Source organism: Dipodomys merriami, unplaced genomic scaffold (genome assembly GCF_024711535.1).
Source record: "Dipodomys merriami isolate MVZ:Mamm:240054 unplaced genomic scaffold, mDipMer1.0.p SCAF_722, whole genome shotgun sequence".
Taxonomy (NCBI): domain Eukaryota; kingdom Metazoa; phylum Chordata; class Mammalia; order Rodentia; family Heteromyidae; genus Dipodomys; species Dipodomys merriami.
The window spans coordinates 435,732-460,493 of NW_027206316.1; the positions used below are offsets into that span (position 1 = coordinate 435,732).

The 24,762-nt window shown below is 44.8% G+C and overlaps 1 protein-coding gene across 1 annotated transcript in view; it reads left to right on the forward strand.

Annotated features, from left to right (window-relative positions):
- LOC138818254 (uncharacterized) overlaps positions 1 to 24,762 on the forward strand; it is a 254,028-nt gene that overhangs the window by 193,434 nt on the left and 35,832 nt on the right. The gene's annotated exons all lie outside the window — the stretch shown is intronic.

A 24,762-nucleotide genomic window follows, 5' to 3' on the forward strand; every position in this document is an offset into this window, starting at 1 on the left:
GTTTACTCGGTGGTGATTAAGTGTAGCCAAGAATAATCAGTCTGGAACACATGTGGCTTTCCTCAGACCTGCTCCTTCAGATGGGGCTGAGGGATGGAGACAGTTCTGGATGCGTCTTACGATTTGGTGTGGGACTGAATAACTTACACACGTCAAGTCCACATCGGAATCCAACCCAGAGTCTCCTGGAATGTATGTAATACATCACAAGATTTGTACAATTTATGTTTTCCTGAGAGCTTTGTCTTGCTGAAGACACCAATATGGTTGTTCTCCTTTGGGCATTCTTGTTGTTGTTGATTATTTGTTTTTTTCATTCTGTGAATCTGACCCTAAGGTGTCCAGAACAGCCTCTTTTTTTCCCCTCAATAACACCACTTTATGCATGCTATAAAAACTTTACAGGAATGTGCCTCTACTTCTTGACTTCTGTACTTTATAATTTATCAGACTTTTTACTTCATATATATGTACATAAACTATATACATAAACTATGTATGTATATCCTTACATATGTATGCATACACAAAGTATAAATTTTATATATAAAGTACAAATTCTGCCCTATAGTTTACTTTAAACCACTGTCTTTTGAAAAGGCTTAAATCATAAGAAAAAGTTCCATGCACTTACACATGTAGTTGGCATGTCTGAGAAGTCTTCCTTTATTTATGTCTATCTCCATTTCTAACTGTTCTGATTTTCCCTAAATTTCTTATGGTGTGACATACTCTGTCAGCTTTTGTTTCTGAGAGTTTCTTTATCTTTCTCTTGATTTTTTTTTTTATTTTTGTCGGTCATGGGGCTTGAACTCTGGGCCTGGGCGCTGTCCTTCAGCTCTTCAGCTCAAGGCGAGCGCTCTACCACTTGAGCTACAGCGCCACTTCCTATCTTTTCTCTTGAAAGTTATCTAAACTTGAAAGTTACTTTCTCTGCACATAGGATTCTAATTTGGTCCCTGCCTCCCCTCTCCCTCCCCTCCCCCGAAAATGTTGCCCTACTGGCTTCTCACTTGCTTTTGATGAGAAATATGCTGTTCTCCTGTTGCTATTTTCTGCTGCCCTCAGAATCCCTGAGGGGCTTGATTATGATCACTTTTGGTGTCTTTTCCTTTGCCCCCAACCTGACCCACACACATGCTGTGTACTTAGATCTGTGTGTTCATAGTTTTCATCAAGTTTTTGAAATTTTAGCTTTATTCAATTCTTTTGCCTCTCTCTTTGAATAGAATCCTTAACTTTTTTTTTTTTGTAGCAGTCCTGGGGCTGTGTGCTGTCCTTAAGCTTTTTTTATTTTTTCTGACTCAGTGTTTTGAAACCACCTACTCATCTGCAATTACAGTACTGCACCCATTATTTATGCACACATAACCCTGATTACATTATTAGGATGACTTTATAAAACTCATCTTTATGATAAATATTTTCAAAGCTTTCCATAGAGCTCAGTTGCTTCCAATAAACATCTAGTAATTCCATGGTCAAACTATCTTAAAATCCTCTCCTTAGTACCTCTTTCGTTAAGAATTAAGTTTGTAGTGTTAGTCTCAATGTCCTTCCTAATAAGGGATTTTTTTTTTACGACAATGATACTCTGACATCATTTTTGTTCTATCATATCCTGAATTTTGACCTGGGAGTTCCATTTGACTGTTTAGTTGAATTGAAGTTCAAAATGCTGGTGAATAGGGTCATGACTGACAGGACAGGTGCAGATTTGTGATGATGACCAAGCTGTTCTTGCTCACCTGACAGAGCTCTTTCCCAGACATTCAGCCTGGTGAAGAAGGGACTTCACTCCCCTGCCTTCTAAGTTTACTTTTGTGTCCTGAGCAAGGCATGTCTAAATTCCCTGGAAGTTTGCATAATCCATATTCTTCAAGTCAAATTTCCAGAGAGAGTTCAAGGCCTGTGCATTTCAGCATCACTCCAAAGTGATTTTGCTGCCCTCTTCTGGTGCATGGGTGGCCTTTGGGTTCCTCTGTGCTACTGTAGCTCCACTGTCATCCTTCTGCCACTGCTTTGATTTCCCACGAACTATGCCAAAAATGTCTGCCATTTTCAGGGCTGATTGTATTTCTGCTCTAGTCCTTCGTGATTGGCAGCAGAGAGCAGAGTCATAGGGAAAGGAGGGTGTCAAGATCGAACAGGCCTAGGCTTGTAAATGGGAAGGGAGTGGGTAAGATAGCTCTTTTTATTTCCAGACTTGGTCCTTGTATAAAATCACCAGTTTCTACCATGAGTCAGTGTGGCTCCGTCTATGTCAGATGACTCTTACTTAGGGTGTTGGGACATCTCTGTCTCTGTTTTCTATGCCTGGAGGGTGCCGTGTCTCATGACTGCTGAATGAAGAGTGATGTAGGGTTTCATTGGACATCGACTTGGTCTGGTTTTCTGGCCTGTAGAATAATTTGAACCTCTAATGTTGTGGGTGTGGTAATGGTGTGGCTCAGGCAGCAGGGGTCATGGTCTGAGTGGTAGCTTGCCTTCCTAGCAAGCAAACATGAGGCTCTGAGTTTACAACCAGTACTTCCAGGGGGTGGAGATGGGAGGGGTAGAATTTGTAGGACTAATTCTCCCCTTCCCCCCCCCCACCAACACACACTTTCCTGCAACAACTTGTAAAGTTATTTTGGAAAAAAAGTAGAACTCAAATGGACAATAACCAACAGGAGACATAGGGTTTTCTTTTTAAAATTATTATTAGTATATATGATACTCTTTCAGTTTAGATATTTAGTTTAGATATTCATGATGTTCTTTTAGCTTTTAATTTTAGAACTTCCCCAAGGCCAAGATCTTGATCAGACAGTTGAGAAGCTGGAAGGACTGTTGATTAATGATTTATAGGGCAGCAAGCCAATAACTTTAGAAAGCTGCTTTCACTTTTACACACCCAGCCAGGCAAACTTTCTTAAGTACTAGGAGCAAACTCATGTGTTCACTCTGCTACCTACAGGCCATGTGGCAGAAACACTGTCAGCTGGCTCAGGGTAGGCTGGGGGCACCCTGGAATTGTACGCAGAGTTCTGCCTGATTCTCTGTTCACCAAGCAAGATAACCTTGCCTGTTTCCACTCACTGTCCTGGTCTGAGATTAGAGATTCCTTTTGAGATTTGCATGATGTTGTTTTGCCTCCAAGCAGGCTTGGGAGTCCAGTGGATCTAGATTAAAATTTTAGCTGTCTCCCTTCTGGCCCATGGGCCAGTGGTCTGTCCTCAACCTGTGTGCCCTTCGCTTTCTTCAGCTGTGAAACTGGCAACAACTTTGTGAGTTTAGGATCATTGGAGACCTTGTGAGATTGTGGACTAGTGGCCAGCATAGGGCCTGGGCCTAGGGAGTACTTGGCTGATGGTCCTCACTCCAGGGAGCACTTGGCCAGTGGTCCTCTTCACTCCAGGGGATACTTAGCTGATGGTCCAACTCCAGAGAGCACCTAGCCCATGTTCCTTCTCAACCCAGGGAGCACCTTGTCCATGATCCTTCTCGTTCCAGGGAGTACTTGGCCGATGGTCTTTCTCACTCTGAGGAGCACCTAGTCAATGTTCCTTCTCATTTCGGGGAGTAGTTAGCCGATGGGCCTCCTCACTCTCAGGAGCACTTAGCTCATGCTTCTTTCCACTTCTTCTCTGGGAGCACACATTAGAAAAGCCACAGGTAGCTTTTGGATTTGCTCAAAGTGGAAGTGAGCATCTCTCCCCAAGGCAGGGGCAGTTCATCAAAGGAGATAAACAAGTAGATTTGGCTGTGGGAGGGAGGGAAAGATAATGGAGAATGTTAAATTCAGAAGGGTTTGAGATATGCAGTCAGTCCTCATGACTCACGGATTCCTGTACTTGCAAATTCCTCTACAAAGAAAAATGTTTGTAATCCCCTAAATGCATAAACTTTAGCTACCAAGACTTCCAGGTCCTTGAGTGATCTGTAGGAAATGTCTGCATGGGACCATCAAGTGTAGCATTTGAAGTCAGCTATTAAGCCCAAGGTTCCCTTGGGGGACTGGGTAGAGGGTTTCAGACATGCAGAGGCTGCTGTGTGGTTCATGCTGGGGAGCGCCTTGCACATGCAGTGAGAGCTTTCTTGTCTTGGGAGCTTGATCTCAGGATTGGCTGCCTCCTCCATGCTTCAACTGATCACACATCCCCCATGCTCATTTGAAATGCTGCAGACCTAGTTCTAAGGAGATCTAGGTACTGTTTGGCTTTCTTGACAGATAACACTGACCTGAAATTAAACAGCCACCAGGTGGTGCAAGAGCACAGCCATTAGACCTTGGCCCAGAGCTGGCTGGGGTGCCTGCTCCATTGTAGGCTGTCCTGGGAGCCTGTGGGGTTTGAAGTTGAGGGACCCACTCATGGGCCTCAGAGTCTCCTGCATCAGTGTCTATTTGGAATTAGAAGCATTCCAGGATGCGGGGATGAGGGAGGCGGTGGTACCCATTCAGTGGAGTGTGCCTCTTCTTCCCTCTCCTAAATTTCACGCCCAGTGACTTCTCTTTATGATGTTGTTGGAAGCTTATAAGCATGGCATAGCCCATCAGGATGAGCTAGTGCATGGAAGACCTATTTGAACATTAAGTATTGAAAACAACAAAAGTGAAAACATATTTGAGGATTTAAAAGTTTGCATAGTTGAGTATATTAGCTTCCACTTGTAATCCCAGCTACTAGGGAGGTTAAAGGTGAGAAGATTATGTGTCAAGGCCAGGTTGGAGAAAAAAAATCAGGGAGACCCTATTTCAACGCTAAAAGTTGGCCGTGGTGCCCTGGGCCTCTCATCCCAGCTCCATGACGGCACGAGTCGGGGGATTGATATCTGAAGCTTGAGAGTAAAGCAACACCTTGCCTGAAGAGTAAATGAAACAAAAAAGAACTGGAGATATAGCTCACATACTAAGGGGCCTGCCTGGCAAATGTGTGAGGCCCTGAATTCAAACTATGGCACAAATAAGCAGGTAATGAAAAAAGTCTAGTCCAAATGTATACCAGTGATGGCTTAGAGAGATCAGGCTGGTAAATGGAGTCACAGTGAACCAGAGTTGCTGACAGGGGATACTGGGTGTGAATTCTGGTGGTCGTATTGGAAAGTAAGTAGCGACTTGCACGCTGTGTGTATAAGTGTGTCATATCTTTCTTGGGTGTTTTTGGTGTCATTGTGCAGGTCATGGTACTCTGTCTGTTTGGTTTCATATGTGTTGACTGCAGGTGTCTGAAATGTACAGCCACAGGAAGTTGTAGCCAGTAGGAGAAAGGAACTTTGGAACTGATGTCCAGCTTTCCTTCCTGTGGTTGGACCCTGCTGGATGGGCTCTGGCCCAGGGCTCTCATGAAGCCAGGGGAGTGTCAACATATTTCCTAATGATGCCAGTGGGGAAATCAAAAGTGCCATAGGTTGGATCAGGCCTGGCATTGCACAAATCTGTACTCCCAGCTACCAGAAAGGCAGATATGGGAGAATTACCAGGCAAAAAAGTTAGTGAGAGCCTGTCTCAGAGAACAAGCCGGGAATGGCGATTCACATCCATAATGCCCAGAGGCACAAGTAAATGGATCATGGTCCAAGTGTGAGACCCTATCTAAAAAAATAACTAAAGCAAAAAAGAGGTTAGAGGGGGTGGTAGGGTGCCTGGCTAGCAATCACAGGCCCTGAATTCAAAGCCCAGTAACACACACACACACATTTACACAATACATGCATGCACATAGATGCATGCATATACACAGTACATACAAGCACACATGTACACATCTACACACATGTACACACGTGCAAATGCATGCACACTCGTACATGTATACACACATATATATATGTGCCCACACAAGCTCTATTTAGAATATTTACAGGTTTTTTTTCCCCTTGACCCATCTTGGGGCAAGTAGCTTGCAGCCGCATTGTCCACTCGCAGTGTGAACACTCTGGCTGTAGCTCACCTGGCCTGCAGTGCCCTGATGGCAGCTTCTGTCTGGTGCTTTTGCCTTTGTGTTGTGTTGATTCTCCTCTTACCTAGCAGGGGTAGGGTACGAAGAACACAGGAGAAACAGGGGAGTGGAAGGGTTCCATCCCAGAAACTCCCACAACAACCCGTGTGTCCTGCAGAGGGGACACTTGGATAACTGTGGTTTTGAAACATTCGATATTTTTTAAGGAAATACTTGAAAGGACTTCTGAAAACTTGTTACAGTTCATTGCTGGGATGATACTCGAGTTTCATTCTCCTAGGGTTTTTTTTTTTTTTTTTACAACTGTGATTAAGTTCAACTCCAGATAGAATCAGTCTGAGCTGGTTATTGAAAATGAGATGTGTAGATCCCCAGGTTTCTTCTGCTCCTGGTTTTCCTTCCCTTATTCCACTTTGCAGTTTGCTCATATTGGATCCTAGGAGACACAACTGGAGCTGCTCTGTGGCCACAGGGGGCATGCGTAGCCAAAGCATGGGAGCCCACAGCTGCTCTTACGAAGAGCAGCTCAGGTATGTTTCACAGTATGGAGAAGTTAGCCTTCTACACGTGGGTAGGAATTTTCCCCAGATAAGTCCTTCCTTGTTCCATTTTTAGGTTAAGAGGCATAGGAACTCAGTGCCCTTTAAAATGTGGCGGTGGTAGGAGGTAACTTGCTAACCGGCACAATTATCTACCTCTTACTGTACCATGCTGACCTTCTCCCACGTCCCCCTTTTGAGAAGAGTCTTGCTATGTAGCACATGCTGGCATTGAACTAATGTCCCTCCTTCCTCAACTTCCCAAATGCTAGGATTATGTGCCACACCATCTCCAGCTTTTGTGACACTCTCTCAAAAGGGTATGGACCAGTATGTCTGATGAGGATCTGGACTTGGATGAGAGCTTATGGGCCTCTGGTTCTGATGACAGGGCTTCATAGGTGTCCAGAATCTCTCCATGGGAACTTTGTTGCCCTGGGAGGATGCCCTGAGCATCTCTGAATACAGTGTTTGAATTTGAGCATCCTTGAGAACAGTGTTGGTATTTGAGGGTAGCTGAGACAAAGAGAATGAAGAAAAGGTCTATGAGAGACTTAGGATTCCCTTGGCCCTGACCACGACACCTGGACCTGTGCCTTCTGTATTTGTCTTTATCCTGAGACCTTATGTAGTCACAGTAGTTTTTGTTTTTGTTGTTTTTTTGGGGGGGTCAGTCATGGGGCTTGAACTCTGGGTGCTGTTCCTGCATTCTTCAGCTCAAGGCAAGCGTTCTACCACTTGAGCCACCAGCGCCACTTCTGGTTTTCTAGTGGTTTTTTAATTGGCGATAAGAGTCTTACGGACTTTCCTGCCTGGGCTGGCTTTGAACCACGATCCTCAGATCTCAGCCTCCTGAGAAGCTAGGATTACAGGTGTGAGCCACTGGCACCTGGCTACAGTCACAGTAGTTTTTATTCAGTTTCCATCGTTCCAAGCATGCAGCATTGCCCAAATGTCCTACAGAGCTCTGAATTCTATGTGAGATGATCTTGGGGGAGTGGTGTGTGCCTACACATCTTGCCACACATACACTCGGATGTATGTGCTTTGAGTCTGTGAGGACGCTGTGTATACTCCACAAGCCACTCCCTGGCGAGGGATTCTAATTGTGGACATGACATTCGGTCTCTGTAGGAATTCAGATTACTGAAATCTTCCAATGGGAAAGGACAGAACTTGTCTGAGAATCTCCCAGTGACATAAGAACTGTCCCCAGGAGGGCATCACACCACACTTTTCATTTGGGGTGGAGAGGAGACAAAGATGGAGAAAGAGAGAAAGAGACAGAGACAGAGGGACAGAGAGAGATGGTGGGTTTCCCATTTCAAGGGGTTAATGATCTCCCCAAAAGGCTGCCATGTTGCGTCAGGACTTACAGACATACTTGCTTTTCATTGTTGAGTTGGTTAGCTAACGCAGATGAAGCAAATGGAGCATGCCTTGGCTTTTTTGAAAAGTGTGTCTTTTCTGCGTCCCTCCCCCTTCCCACCCAGATCCTCTAAGGGGACACCAGGGACACGCTCCACCCAGAATCTTTGAGAAAACCAACACAGGCTTGTTTAAATTGCCATGGGTTTGTCTTGCTGGACATGATATGACCACTCACCTGGGTTGTGCTCTTCCCCATGCCCAACCTTGCTTCTCCAGGGACTGGACAGATATTCTCCATCTGAACCCAGCAGGAGCAGGGCCCCATTCTTATCTGGGGTCGGAAGCAGAATGATGCTTGCTTCTCACTGAGAAATGCACTTTTGATTTTCCAAGGGCTCTGGGAACTTTCCCAAGTGTGCATGGCAGCAAGTGGCACGGCCAGTGTGTGGCCAGCTCTGCCCTGGTGTGCTGTGCTGTCTGCAGGCTGCTGGCTGAAAGGCCTCCATCTCTCCGCAGAAGCTGTTGCAATGGGTGCTCTTAGGCCGAGCAAAGTGATGAGGGAAGATCCAGTTTGATGATCAAGGTTCTGCATGCCCATCTTTTTGATTCCGGGGGAACCCCAAAATTGGCCTTTCTCCCATTTTCCATGGAGCCTGAAGCAAGACATTGTGATTTAGCTTCTCTTGGCCTTCCTAATTTCTGTATTTATGGATCTCATCTATTAAGACATGTTCTTCTTAGCTCCCCAGAAAGGTTTGCTTGCATCCCTCCTGCAGCTGCTCCTTCATTCCTGAGCACTACGGGGAAGGAGGAGGATAGGTACAGGCCACTGGAAGGAGGGGGAGACCTACTGATCTGAGGGGATCCAGCCCAGGGACTAGGATTGGGAGCAGGTCTCATAGAAGAAGAGCCAGTCTAGTGAGCCCAACTGAGAATCCAAAATCGGTATCTCAGACATGGAGGAGAAGTTTGGGTTACAGAGGTCTGGCCTTCCATTGGTCATTTGTAGGAAACTCTGAGAAAGATGGCCTCCCATTGGTCATGTAGGGCATGTTCACAAAGCAGAATAGAGCCAGTCTACCAGAGACTAATGAATTGATTGATTTGTGACTGTAGTTACAGGAGATGTATTATTTAGGGCATGGTGCCAATGAGCTTGAAGTCACAGGGATGAGTTAGGAAGAAACCATGGCCTTCATGATATTACGGTTAGTGAACTTCCTGTCACTCTGGACCTCCATGTATATGCCTCTCTCTCCCTCCCAACTCTCTTCTCTCCTCTACAGTTCCCAGCTAGTTCCATTGTTACTTCTTATAGGTGACTCTGCTGGGAACTGTCCTAGCTCCAGGTCCTTTCAGTGTCAGCATAGGTCACCTGGCATGGTTCTTACTAACCTGACATGAGTGAGTCAAATTAATGATCTTACCATTCAAAACCATAGATGTGTATTTGTGTGTGTGTGTGTGTGTGTGTGTGTGTGTGTGTGTGTGTGTGTGTGTGTGTGTATGTGTAATCACTGGTAGCAGTTTATATATATTATAAGAAAAATACAGATTTTGGAATGCCCTTGTAATCTGTCAAGGGAATATGAGGACTTTGTTCATGGAACCTGTGGGATTTCCTAGTGGAGGGGGGATGATAGAGATGAACCTCAAATAATGCTTTTTGCAGGAGATGGGATTATTCCTTTTTGCTCCTCCCCCACACCCCTAAATATTATGTTGAAACCTAATCCTTAATGTGGTGATATTAAGAAGTGAGATTTAGCTGGGTGCTGGTAGCTCTTGTTTGTAATCCTAGCTACTTGGGAGGCTAAGATTGGGAGAACTGTATTTTGTAGCCAGCCTTCAAACATTTGTAAGAGTCCATATTAGCCATCAGCTGGGCACAGTGGCACATACTTGCTATCCCAACGATGTGGGAGGTTGAGATCAGTAGGATTATAATCCTAGGCAGGTTTGGGCAAATAAAGTTTGTGAGATTCTACTTCAAGAGACAAAAGCTGGGAGTGGTGGTATGTGCTTATATTTGGTTTAAATAGGAGGATTATGGTTCCAGCTGGCCTGGGCAAAAAAGTGAGGCCCTATATGAAAAATAACCAGAGCAAAAGGTGACTAGAGATGTGGCTCAGGTGGCAGAATGTCTGCGTAACACGTGAGAAGTCCTGAGTTCCATCCTGGGAACTACCAAAAAACGAAAGAAAAGAAAAAGAAATGAGATCTTGGGGAGGGGACTGATGCTTCTATAAAAGAGGTGCAGGGCACTTCACCCATCTCCTTATGGGGAGGGAGGGACTGTTGAAGACACCATTTGAAGCAGGCACTGAATCGGCTGTGACCTCCACCTTGGACATGCAGATAGATGAGAGATGGATTTCCATCGTCATAGCTGCCCAAGTAGACGGAGACACTTGAATTACCGGTGTGGCGGTTAGTTGGAGGTCCATTCAAAATAAAAAATAATGCTTAGCACTCAATATTTGCTTGAAGCATGCGATAGTGATATCTGAAGCTAAAGAAAATTCAGCTAAGAAACTATTTTGAACAGAGAGGGAAAAGAGTTGTGCTGACATGGAGCTCCTGGAAAACTTCTCCTGTCTTTCCCCATCAAGTCCTAAACTTGGGTTTGAGAACTTTCCAGGGGGATCCAGACCCCAGAGCATTCTGGGTAAGGAGTGCCAGCGATGTGGTTACACCAGAGAAACACTGTTTGCTACAGCAGAAGCGTGGAGAAGAAAGGGAGGTCACAGCCTCTTGGGTGGGAGATTGAAAACCCCAGCCTTCAGGTGGGAGGGAAGGGGAAGCCCATCAGGAATGTTGCAATGGTGGTAGGCCAATGAAGGTGGAGGGCTGGTAGTGGAGGGGGTGCTGTCACAGAATCGAGTTAGGATATGCAGAGCTGAATGCAACCAAGAGACATAAGGACGGAAGGAAGTCTGGAACACAGGGAGCATGCTGGCAGGCCAGAGTCAATCAATTAAAAGTCTAGAGGACTTCTGGATGCCTAAGCATGTTTGCTTGAGACAAATTGTATAGGAGACACTTGAAATCTAAGAGCATATGGTTCCAAGGAGACTGCCACTGAGAAATACCACTCAAGGTCAGGATTCACTGAGTTCAGTACTGAATAACTGCAGTACATAACGCCACCCAGCTCCCACTAAAAATGTGCATGTGTGCATGTGTATGCACACATGCAAGAGGCTATGTGTTTTAATGTGCATGAATATGAATGTGCACTCTTGCATGTGCATGCACGGGGGATGTGTGTTTACATGTGTGTGCATGTATTAGGGGGTATGTGTCAGTGCCTGTGTGAAGTGTATGAGAGGATGTGTATGCACACTCATGCACACACAAGGGTGTGTGCACGTGTGCATAAACAAGGGTGTGTGTGTGTGCATGAAGCTGTGTGTTTGCATGTTTGCTTGTATGCATGAGAGTGTGTGCACCCCTGCACCACCAGGAGGGAAAGTGTGTAATGGGATAGCCTGGCAGCATAGGGACTCTGACTGTTGTAAGCTAGGAAGCTGAAATGATACTGCTCCTAGAAAAAGCGTTTGCTGCAGTCTTATATTTAGGGTTTCTTAGTGACTCAGCACTGTGTACACACTGCGGCCTTATTTTTAGTCTGGATTCTAAGCAAGTGCCTCAGGCTGGGGCTCCCAAGGAGGCCACCCACTCCTGAGCTCCCGCCCTGCCAGGGAGCTCGGGTCACTCTTTGCCAGCAAGTCCCCCACAGAGCCTTCCCCGCCTGCTTGCTGCTTATGTAATAGCTTTCATCCCCACTCACTTCCCATGTGAGAAACATTACCCCTTTCTTCCAAGAGAGCTCTGTAAAACTACCAGCCAGCCAGGGGCCTGGGTCAGGTGAGCATGCAGGCCTTTGACAGCCTAGCCCCTGCCTGGAGCAAGAGTTTTAAGCTCACTTAGTGTCCCTCCTCCTGTGAATTCCTGCCTGCCTCTTGAGGAAACCAAAGGGAATCATCTAATCAACACACTCATGAGGTCAGGTTTTAAAGGAGCTGGGAGAGGTGCAGGTATTGTTGAGTTCGGCAAATCCCTCACCAAACTTCCCTCTTCCAGGCCAGCCCACTGCAATGTTTTCTTTCATGAAGTCTTCCTCCTCCTCCTCCTCCTCCTCCTCCTCCTCCTCTTCCTCCTCCTCCTCCTCCTCCTTCCTCTTCCTCTTCCCCTTCCCCTTCCCCTTCCTCCTCCTCCTCTTCCTCCCCCTCTTCCTCCTCCTCCTCCTTCTTCTTTCCTCTTCTTCCTCTTCTCCTCCTCCTCTTCCTCCTCCTCCTCCTCCTCTTCCTCCTCCTCCTCCTCCTCCTCTTCCTCCTCCTCCTCTTCCTCTTTCCTCTTCCTCTTCCTCCTTCTCCTCTTGCTGCTGCTGCTGCTGCTCCTCCTCCTCCTCCTCCTCCTCCTCCTCCTTCTTCTTCTTTCCTCTTCTTCCTCTTCTCCTCCTCTTCTTCCTCCTCCTCCTCCTCCTCCTCTTCCTCCTCCTCCTCCTCTTCCTTTCCTCTTCCTCCTCCTCCTCCTCCTCTTCCTCTTTCCTCTTCCTCTTCCTCCTCCTCCTCTTGCTGCTGCTGCTCCTCCTCTTCCTCCTCCTCCTCCTCCTCCTCCTCCTCCTCCTCCTCCTCCTCCTCCTCCTCCTCCTCCTCCTCCTCCTCCTCCTCCTCTTCCTTTTTCTTCTGAGACCAGGATTGGAGCTCAGGGTATCATGCTTGCTTGGCTGCACCATTGAGCCATACTTCTAGCCCAGTCTTTTCAGGCAGGTATTAAACTATGATAAGAAAGCGTGGAGACTTCTGCTCTTACCTTAGTTTTGGGGTTGGTAAATGATGATATTGGATTATATAATGCTGATCTGATCCGAGAGGCCACAGCCACCTGCAGAGCAAAGCAAAAGCAGTGTCTTAGAGGGCAATGAGTTTTTGGTGATCTATAGTCTGTCATTAGATAGCATAGCATAGTTGATTCATTTATTGACTTTTTGTTATCACCTCAATTGTGGTTTATGAACAGTAAACTATTCATCTTTTCTGGGTTTTTCATCAGCCATGAAGATTTCTGATAAATATCATCATTCCTTTCTTATATAAGTGAAGGGCAAAACAATAAACTAAATCTCTAGAAATCTGATGATTTCCTTGTAAAGAGATTCAGGATCTAAGACTGTTTTAACTTCCTGAAATCCTCAGGCTATTGTAGAGGGTTACAGGCCCACTTGTTCATACAATCTACACTGATGACATGATTCTTTAAAATGAAAACATAGGCTGACTTGTGGTGGCACCTGCCTATCATCCCAGCGAGAGGTCAAGAGGATCATAGCTTGAGACCAACCAGGGAGAAAAGTTAGGGAGATTTCATCTCACAAAACAAGCCAGGTTTGGTGGTGCACATCCTGTAATCCCAGCTACAAGGAAAACACAGATAGGAGGGTTCTAGTCCCAGTCTGGCGTTGGGCAAAAATGTGAGATCATAGCTGAACCAATAAACATTGCAGAAAAGGCCTGAGGATATGACTTGAATGGTAAAGCACCTGCCTTTTTATATATATGATACACACAGTATATAATATACATATATATTCTATACTCTGTCAGTCCTTGTAGACAGTTTTGAAAGTGTCTGTGACAGGAGCAGCAGCGGAGCTCTTCTTCATGGCAGCTGTACCAGGGAAAGAGTGGCTACGGTTGATTGTGTCAGTGTTACACATGCTAGTGCCTTTCTGGGGTATTTGACGTACTTTCCTACTTACAACTAACTACTAAAAAATAAGTGTTTGCTCCGTTATCTTATGCCTGAAATACGGAGGGTCAGTACCTACCCAGAGTCTCATGTGATCATTTTATTTCATAGTGTTGTGTTTTCCTTGTGTTTTTTCCTCCCCCCTAAGCCATACTGTCTCTTTTTGAAATAAAAATATGTATAAGCAAATTCAGAGGGCCGAATATTACATGAACAGAACAAGACGGAACTGACCAGACACTGTTTCAAAACAAGGCCGGGGGAGGGGAGGAGAGAGAGGTTGCATATTGCATATCACCATGAAAATCCCCTTTGCACAATTAGTTTATGCTGAGGCATGTGGTAAGCAGCACAACCAAGAGCCCCTCTGCGTGACTAATTGGTGCTAATAAACACTAAAGGGAAGAGAACTCCAGGATAGAGAAGCTCAGGCTGCTCCTCTGCCTCAAGAGCATGTTGGATGAACAGGTACAGAGTTGCTGTAGAGGCTGGTTTGAATCTTTCCACTACCTCTGCTCCTGTGTAGGACACTCAGGGCCCCAAGATGCTTTGCCTCTGTTACCCAAGGGTTGGTTGTATTACCTCTTGAAGCCACCAGGAGGGAGCATCTCCGCATAATTTTGTGCATACTCAAGGGCTTGAAAAGAATCCAGTGCTGCTCTGGAGCCCATAGGAGACCCCTATTAGCTGCTATCCCTCTTCACAAACGAATGCAAGACAGTCTCTACTTTGTTGACATTTGGTTTTTGTGTTTTTGTTTTATTTTGCCTTGCTTTTATAAGAATGGGGAAATGGGAGCTGAGTGTCAGTGGCTCACGCCTGTAATCCTAGCTACTCAGGAAGCTGGGATCTAGAGGAGTCAAGTTCAAAGCTACAGTTCAGGCAAGAAAGTCTATGAAACTTCATCCCCAGTTAACCAGAAAAAAATCCAGGCTGGGGCGGCATGGCTCAAGTGGTAGGGTGTCATCCAAGAAACAAGTTGAGTAAGCTCAAGTCCCTAGGAACACACACACACAAAGAAAGAAGAACAAACAAAAAAAAAGAGTAAATATAATTTGCACATTTCATGTGTTTATATTTGGTACTGTATAAAGGGAGTGTGTTTGTGTATGTGTGTGTGTGTGTGGTTCTGACCTCTATTGAAAGAATAAGTTTCTAGGGGCTGGGAAGGTGGCTCAGTGGCAGAGTGCTTGCCTTGCATGCATGAGACCCTGGGTTCTATTCCTCAGCATCACATAAGCAAAAAGAAAAAAAGCCAGAAGTGGCACTGTGGCTCAAGTGGTAGAGCGCTAGCCTTGAGCTGAAGAGCTGAGGGACAGCACCCAGGCCCCATGACCGAATCCCCCCCCCAAAAAAAGAAAGAATAAGTTTCTATTCCTCTCGTCACATCTGCTTTGCTCAAGATTACTTGTCTCCCTGACAAGAAATGTGGCAGTAACCAGGCACTTGTGACTTATACCTGTAATCCTAGCTACTCAGGAAGCTGAGATCTGAGGATTGTGGTTCAAAGACAGCCTGGGCAGGAAAGTCTTTGAGACTCTTTATCTCCAATTAACCAGCAGAAAACTGGAAGTGGAGCTATGGATCAAAGTGGTAGAGCTCTATCCTTGATCAAACGAGTTCAGGAATAGTGCCCACACACTGAGTTCAAGCCCCACAGCTAACAACAACAACAACAACAAAAAAGACAAAAGAAAAATAGTAATTGGAGGTCCATGGTGCGGTGTTGACATGGCTTCAAGGTCCCATTCAAGATACTGACTTAAGTATTACCTGACTGCTCTTCAGAGCCCAGTTTAAATCACGCTGTTGACCTTGGGTAAATCACTTCACTGCTCTGAAGATGACACACTCATCTTTGGTACATTGCAGTTTCTCTCATCCAATAAATATTTATGGAGAATTTTTCTTACATATAGAATGTACTATTATATACTAGATATAATGCTATTTTTTATTTTTATTTTTATTTTTGCCAGTCATGGGTCTTAAACTCTGGGCCTGGGTGCTACCACTTGAGCCACAGCACCCACTTCTGGCTTTTTTCTGTTTATGTGGTACTGAGGAATTGAACCCAGGGCCTCATGCATGCAAGGCAAGCACTCTACCATTGAGCCACCTTCCCAGCCCTATAATGCTATTTTTATATACCTCTCTTCAGTATAAATTGGCCTCTTGTTTATATAATTAGATTTGTCTTCCTGTCAGGGGTTCTGTCAGATATGGGAGCTGTAAAGGTAATCAAATCTGAGAATGCGGGACAGCGCTGTTTGTGGTGAAGGCTGAGTTATTTAAGCTGAGAAGAGGGGGTGGGGGAACCTACAGATAGCCGCCATGGTGAATGTGGGAGGGGCAAGGCCCTAGCCTCCCTTCATGCCTGCACATCTCAGGACCTGGAGGTGAGCCCTGCCTCAGCAGGCTGCCTGAGGCCACTGGCAGTGAAGTCTTGTCAGTCCCTTCTTCCCCCTGAAGTCTGAGCCACTGTGGCCCAGGATTAGGGATCCTGAGTCTCTCATTACTTGTACTTGTAACGAGATGAACAAGGTTTAATCTAAAAACTAACTTTCAGCGTGGACAACTTGTTGAATATACTGGTCATGTGGTCCACATACCCTATCCTGTTAAAAATTATGATATAAGTTTGAGATAACTTTATTCCCTTTTTGCTGGCCCTGGGGCTTGAACTCAGTATCTAGGCTCTCTCCCTGGGCCACTTTTTGCTCAAAGCTAGTGCTCTACCACTTGAGCCACAGCACTGCTTCTGGCTTTTTTGAGTAGTTTATTGGAGATAAGCTCACGGGGACTTTCCCACCTGGGCTGGCTTCCGAACCTTGATCCTTAGATCTCAGCCTCCTGAGTAGCTAGGATTACAGGTGTGAGCCACTGGCGTCCAGCTTGAGATCATTTTAAATTACAGAAAGGTTCTAGAACTCAAACAAGGAGCCTCTGCATAACCTCAGCCTTGCATTGTTGCTATTTACATTGCCTACTCACTTGATAGTGTGGTTCCTATGGTATGTCTGTCTGACTTTTCTCCATCATCTATCTCTGCCATCTGTCAGTCAATTATCTGTCATTTATCAATCTCTCATCGGCCAATTCATCCACCTATCATCCATCCATCCCTCCATCCATCCACCCATCCATCTGTCTGTGCGTCTGTCTATCCATCTATCTGTCTACCTATCTTAACTCATCTATCTGTCTGCCTGCCTGCCTATCTATATCTGTTTATTTATTTATCTACCTATTTATCTCATATCTGCTAATTCACCCATCTAACATCCATCCGTCTATCTGTTTATCTGTCTGTCTGTCTGCCTACCATGACTCTCTATATCTGTTTATTTATCTACCTGCCTATCTCTCATCTGCCAATTCATCCATCCATCATCTATCTCATCTATGTATCCAACTCTATCTGTCTTTCTGTCTGTCTGTCTGTCTATCTATCTATCATCTAAGTACACCCAAATTCTTTTCCCCAAAGCATTTGTAAACAGGTGGAGACCCTATGTTTCCTTAGGGTCTATAATAAAATTCTGAAGATTCAACATTAACACAGTACTATAGTCTAATCTACAGTGACTCCTCAGATTACATCCAGTGTCCTTTTTCCCCCCTTTTTAACCAAACCAGGACACAATCCACAGACCACATTGCTTGTCCTTCTCTGCACCCTCCTTTAACCCAGAATAGGCCATCCATTGCCTCTTTTTTTAATATACAAATTTTTTGCAATTTTTTATTGTGATTAAATGATTATATAAATTTCACACATTTCACAGTATTGTGGGATAGTGATAGTTACAGTCACAAACACGTTCTAACCTTCTTGGGGCAAATTGTCTCTATTATTGTCTATAAAGTTTATGAGTTCTGTGAGCTTTGACAATACAGTTATTTGTTCCACGTCCAGTGATATGTACATTTCTTTCCTTTGGCTTAGTGTCAGCTGTTCCCTCTTTCCCACTCATTCCCTCTCTCCTATCACTGCCATTGAGTTGCTTAGTCATTTTAATCAATATCCAGTGCAGCTGATGGGTCCCACTCTTGTATGTTTTCCCCTTGCCTCTTTTCTTCCACCTTGACTTTTCTGGAAGTGAGTGGGCCAGGGGGATGTGCATTGTTCTTCTCAGATGAATCTGTGTAATGTTCATCATGATAGTCTTCAAGCTCTTGCTATCTTTTAGATCTTTTTCTCCCTATGGAAACACGAATCCTGATTTCCAACTGTTAATCTCATGAGCATTATTTATTATCCTGTCCCTTGAGAAGGCCAGCATTTATTTGGATGGCACTCTTTGAGTTCATAGGTGAAGATGTCCTTGTCCTGTGGGCTGAAGCAGTCTGTGCTTTTGTTTCCCTGGCACCACTGGAGATGCCGAGCTAGAGCATCGGATAGTGGAATCACTTCCTAGTAGGTTTATAGCTCCTCACCCCCCCCCAACCAGGGATAGACAAGCAAGTTGTGTAGCCCACTTTGTCAAAGTCATTGTCTTGGTATTGTGAAGCCATGGGGAATTTGCTGTGAGTTTATTCGCTTGTCAGATGTGGAGTTAGAATGTGACAATCTGCAATGTAAGTGGTCACCATAATAAAGTCAGCCTGGAAGTCAGCCTCCTTCCCCTCTCTGGGCTGAGTGGATCATTTCATTTTCTCTGCATGGGGGGCTTCGCTCTGCCATGCCAAACCATAGAGCTACCCTGAAATAAGCTGACCACCAGCTGTGACGTATGGCTGATGTCCTATCAATTATGATCCCTTTACCTTGCATGTTAGAAGCAGACTCAGGAAACAGTGATTTGCACTTTTTAGTTTTTTCTCCGTTCTCTTTTCCCAGCTTCAAAATCTTTGCTTCAAAATCTGACCACAACCAGCTGTATTTAATAATTCAACTTTCTTTTAAGACTTTTGGCTGTGTGTGTGTGTGTGTGTGTGTGTGTGTGTGTGTGTGTGTGTGTTTGTGTGTGTGTATGCATGTGTTCAGGTACTATGGTTTGAACTCATGGCCTCGTGATCTCACTTATTTTTGCTCATGGCTGGTGCCCTAGCATTTGAACCACACCTCCGCTTCCAGCTTTTTGCTATTAAGTGTCTTATACTTGTCTGCCTGGGCTGGCCTTCAACCTTAATTCTAGATCTCAGCTGCTTGAGTAGCTAGGATTAGAAATATGAGCTACGGGTATAGCCTGGCCAGTTGTAACCTTTGTTGTAAAAGTTGAAATGTAAAAACTTGTGCAAAGGTGTAGAGATTAAATGTGGATTACTTTTAAGCCACATTACTTTTAAGACTTAAGACCAAATTCTTCTCCCCAGCCTGTTCCTACTAAGGAACTTGTCAGTTGCCTTTACTTTTTTTAAAAAATATTTTTTATTGAGATTATGCGGTTACATAAATTTCACAAATTTCATAGTATTGTGCGATAGTGATACTTAGTTAAAAGTCACAGACACATTGTAAGCTTCACAAGGCACATTGTCATTATCATGGTCCATAAAGTTTGTGAATTATATAAGCTTTTACAATATAACTATTTCTTCCACATCAGGTGATATGTACATTTCTTTCCTTTTGCTTAGTGTTAGCTGTTCCCTCTTTCCATCTCATTCCCTCCCTCCCATTGCTGCCCTTGAGTTGCTTAGTTATTTTCATTAATGTCCAGTATAGTTGATGGGCATCTCTGTTGTATTTTTCCCCATTTCCCTCTGATTCTGTGCCAGCAACACACATACACACGCGCACGCACACACACACGCACACACACACACACACACACACACACACACACACACACACACACACACACACACGGTCAAGAACATGGAGTCATTTAGAAACTATATGACAGAGCCAGGCTCCGGTGGCTCATGCCTGTAATCCTAGCTACTCAGAAGGCTGAGATCTGAGGATCATGGTTCAAAGCCAGCCTGGGTGGGAAACTCTGTGAAACTCGTATCTCCAATAAACCATCAGAAAACCAGAAGTGGTGCTGTAGCTCAAGTGGTAGAGCGCTGGCCTTGAACTAAAGAGCTGAGGGACAGCACTCAGGCCCAGAGCTCAAGCCCCATGACTGACCAAAAAAAAAAAAATTATATGACAAAATAAGCAGATGTCTTTTGTTTCTTAAGTCCTGTTTACTTTGTCATATCTCTTGTGTTTGGATTTAACATCTACATATCAGGGAGACCATGTTGTTGCTTTTACTTTTAAGATTTTCTTTTGCAGGTGAAGGCAGTGCTGCTGGGGTTTGAACTCAGGGCCTGAGTATTCTCCCTTAGCTTTATCGATCACGGCCAAGCTCTACCACTTGAGCCATAGCTCTACTTCAGGATGTTTTGGTGGTTAATTAGAGATAAGAGTCTCACAGACTTTGCTGCCTGAGCTGGCTTCAACTGTGACTTTGAGATCTCAGCCTCTTGAGTGGCTAGGATTACAGCCTGTTTATAAATCTACAATATAAACCTTCCTTTTAAATATAAGGAGCAAGATAAATTGTGGATATTATCTCAGTTTCTCTAACTTATGCATTCTGCAGGAGATATGTAATGTTAGGTAGTGAGTCAAAAATGAAGTCTGCAGTAAGCCACAAAGTAAACTCAGTCTATAAGCACCCACATTGACCCTCATAGGTGTACTCAGTCTGTAAGCACCCACACTGACCCTCATCAGTAACATGACTTAGAAATCCATGCAGGATTGTTTTCGTCAACACAGACTGAAAGGAGTGAGGTACAACACAGAACAAAAGAAAACAGATGCAGGTAGTATTTTTTAAGTGAAAGTCCATCTTTACAAGATCACTTCTGTTTACTTCCTAAGTTTTAATTTTATGTATAATTCTTAGTACATATTCTGAATTATTGGGCTGCATCTTAGATAGTGGAAATTATCTAAGCATCCAATTGGAAAAAAACCAGAGAGACAATTATCTCTGAAGTTTGAGAACTATTGAAGTTAGAAATATTCTCTTACTACAGCTCTGTACTGTTTTTTTTTTTAACCGGATGATTTTAATTGCTGGTATTTCTTGGTCGATGTGTGAATGTGTGTGACACTCCTTGCCATAGACTTGAATGTCGAGAGCTTTCAGAAGCCACCTATGTGAGAAGGTTTCCTGACAGGACAGAGAAAAGAAAATCTCAGCGTTGCTACAGCCCACCATGTTCTGCTAGAGCCTGCTATGTTTAGAGCTGTTGATGGTGGTGTCATCACGAAGGCGATTTCATTGATTCCTTGGCCTTGTTCTAGACATCCCAGGGATGCCCATTTCTGTGTGAAGTCACCTTCCTCTCAGCTGGGTTCCAGCCACAGTCCTTTCTAAGATTTGTGTTTGCACTAGCATCTCTGTAGTTTCTCATAGACTTGTGCCAGCCTGTTAGAATGGCTTGGCATTGATTGTGTATACTTCTAAAAGCTCTGGACGTTTCCTCATTTTCGTCAGTTATTTTCTTCTAATTTTGGTTACAGTGTAACAGGATTAAGGAAGTATAAGAAGAGTCAGTTCCAGATTCTCATTGCAGTGGGCCAACTATTTTTGTTCTTTGGTTCTTTCTAGATTTTGGTCACAATGATTAAATGATTGCACTGTGAGAGGAGAGGTGGTTCGATATTTTCCTTGATGTGTGATGATGGAAGAATTTCTTCATGTTGTTACACCATGATCACATTTATGGCTTCCTCACATTGGGCACTAGTATAGATTGTGCTATTTTTAACTGCTGGACACGCTACAGTACCAACATTTTTCTATTTCTAAATGACTATCCCTGTCTGTTCTTAGAGTTTTCTCTTTCCTTTTGAGTTATTGCATTGGAGTAGATCAACGTGTTTGAGGATTTTCACAGCTCTCACACTGAAAGTTGCCTTTTATTTTCTTTATATTTGTTGGGACGGGGGAGGACCTTTGTCTACCCACAAGAGAAAGGTGAGGAGGAAACCCCTTGCGGGCAGCCCTCTTGTGTGAAGTTATTATTGGGGTCTGCAGGAAGTTCTTGGGAGGAATAATGGTGAATGTGATACTGAAAACCTGCAACACCTGTATCCTGTCCTTCATCTTTCTGGAATGAATCCACACACACAGAAGGAGAAGGAAAACAACAAAGATTTATTAAAGAAAGATAAGCAGAACTCTGGCTAGACAGGAGAGGTCTCAATGAAGGCACGGCCTGGGGTACGTTGTGCAGGTGTTAAAATGGTGTCAATAGGAGCGAACAATGTGACTGTTGAGATCATTGGACAGCCCGTGGGACATTTCTGTCCCCAGGCCCAATCAGAGGCTCCTCGAAGCCTGTAGGAGCTCTCATATGACCTTTAGCCCCGCACCCTCCTTTTTTATTTTTAAGTCGGTCGTGGGGCTTGAACTCTGGCTTGGGCTCTGTCCTTGCACTCTTCAGCTCAAGGTGAGTGCTCTACCACTTGAGCCACAGCACCACTTCCAGTTTTCGAGTGGTTTATTGGGGATAAGAGTCTCATGGACTTTCCTGCCCAGGCTGGCTTTGAATGGCGATCCTCAGATCTCAGCCTCCTGAGTAGCTAGGATTACAGGCGTGAGCCACCGGCACCCGGCCCTTTAGCCCCTTTGACCAGGCTCCTGTCCCAGTGCACACCTCTGGGGTTCAGTCAGTTCACTGCTTACATGCAAGCGTTTCAAAGCCCCTCCTTAAAATGGGCTATGCTGTGATGCCCAGGGCCCAGCATGGGGGACTGCTCAGGGCCATGGTAATGTGGTGTCCAAGAGCCTGCACACAGGTCTGCTCAAGGCCACTGTGAAGGATGCAGAATCTTGAATGGAAAGAGGATCTTTGCCCTGGTTGCCCAGCCAGGCTCCTTTTCTGCTCCCAGCCACTGAGTCTCTAAGGGAGCTTGTCAAATTGTTAGGTTGTTACTAGGCCATCTTACAATCCTTTGATGTAATCTTCTATAGTCTTTGTTCACTGAAGTTCCCGCTAAGAAATAATTGTGCAGTCTCAACCATGTCCAATGACTATTAAAACTAGCCTTGTGTCTTACTTTAAATATCACATGGAAGGACGGGGAAGTTGGCTCAGTGGAAAGTGCTTGCCTTGAATGCATGAGGCCCTGGATTCCATTGCTTAGCACCACATAAACAGAAAAAGCTGGAAGTGGTGCTGTAGTTCAAGTGGTAGAGTGCTAGCCTTGAGCTGAAGAGCTGAGGGACAGTGCCCAGGCCCAGAGTTCAGGCCCCACTGACTGACAAAAATCAATCAATCAATCCATCAATCAATCAAATACCACATGGAAGTTTTCTTTCATGTCTAGTTTGAATCCAGGCTGTCACGGTTTTCCAGGAGATACTGTCTACATGACAGGGCTGGGGTGCATTTGTTGTGGTTTGAGTTGGACATGGTGAGGGGTGAATGCAGAGGCTTATGAAATTTGAAGGTGACCCTCTGTGTGACTCCAGGGCCACCTGGACCATCTGCCGTTGCTTTGTGACATCTGAATAAGAGGGCTTGCCGGAGGCCTGACTGCTCTCTGATGGGCTAATGCTGTCATCCACTCCAACAGGGTGGTGAAAATTTTCTGAGCCAATTTAACATACTCCATGTGGGTCGTGACTGATTTGTTATATGGCAGGAGGTGGCGATTGTTGGTGACAGCTTGCTCTGAAACCCATATTCAGAATTTGGAAGGGACAAATGCTTCAGGAATATCTGCACGTCACAAACACCTTCCCTTTTTTCTTTCTTGTTTTTCTCACTGTGTCTTTTGCATTGTGTCAAATACTCGTGTGTGTGTGTGTGTGTGTGTGTGTGTGTGTGTGTGTGTGTGCGTGTGCGTGTGCGTGTGTATGTGTGTTGCTGGCACTTGGGCTTGAACTCTGAGCCTGGGTGCTGTCCTTTGACTCCCTAGTGGCTAGGATTACAAGTGGAAGACATGGTCACTTCACTTCAAATGTTCTTTTGCTTCCCCTTTTATCCCCTCCCATTTCTTTTTCAACATTATTTCTCTCTCTCTCTCTCTCTCTCTCTCTCTCTCTCTCTCTCTCTCTCTCTCTCTCTCTCTCTCTCTCTCTCTCTCTCTCTTCTCTCTCTCTCTCTTGTGATTTGAGTCCTAGGTTTTTCTAAAAACCTTTCTTTACTCTTCCTTTTCCATTGAGAATGTAGTTTTCAACGTGGAATGTGCTAAGAAAATGTCATTTCCTTTGGGAACAACTGCAGGACTCGGGGCTTTCATTTGTGGCATATTAATAGAAGTGAGGCCTAGAAGCTGGTGCTGAGTGATTTAGAGGTGACAGCACAGTGTGTCAGATGGACTTGATTATGATGGGGATAGCCAATTCCATTTTCACCAGATTTTGACCTCTTCATGCCATGCAATTAACAGCATGCCAGCCACAGACCATAACGTCAGAGTGGTGCACTGAATAATAGCCTGGAATCTTCCCTACCCAAGGACCCAGCAGGTATGGGGCATGCCTGGCAATGGAGCCAAGAGTGGCATTTCCATCCAGCCTGATGCTAGATTAAGTGAACTCTGCCATGTGTCCGCAGACAGCTGCTCCATGCAGATGGCTGATAACTTTAAAAAATCTGCAAGCTGATGTATCCAGAAGCCTAGGGGGCAATGGGCCCTTTGAATTTTGAGATAGATTGTCTATGTTGGCTGTTTAGAAAACAATCAGAAAACACTTCACTTTTATTGTTCAGCTATAGCTTAGAAGGCTCAAGTTTGGGCAATGAAACTAGATTTCAGAATAGATTTCCACAAGTCTCAGACACCCTGGACAGAGCCTTATACATAGAAATAGCTTCCCCATCTCCAGATGAGGGCCTTGCAGTGGCTGTGTGCTGAGTAGCTCATGTGTTGCTGACATGCATGTGGTAAGTCAGTATCAAATGGGAAGGGTATTGGAATCTTTAAGGATTAACCACCCCAATTGTTATTCCATTTTCTTAAAGAATCAGGTGATGGATCAGACTGATGTAGAGTGCAGAGCTGGACAGGAGTGTCAGGATCTTCCAGTAGGCACTGAGGCATTATTCAGAGCATGAACTTTGGGACTTTAGTGTCCTCTGACAATGGGCAGGCTTGGCCATGGTGAACTGGAAAAGCCACCATCATAGTTGATCTTTGTCCAGCATCACAAAAGCCAACTGAGCTGGTGCTGCACTGGCTCTCTGGTGTGGTG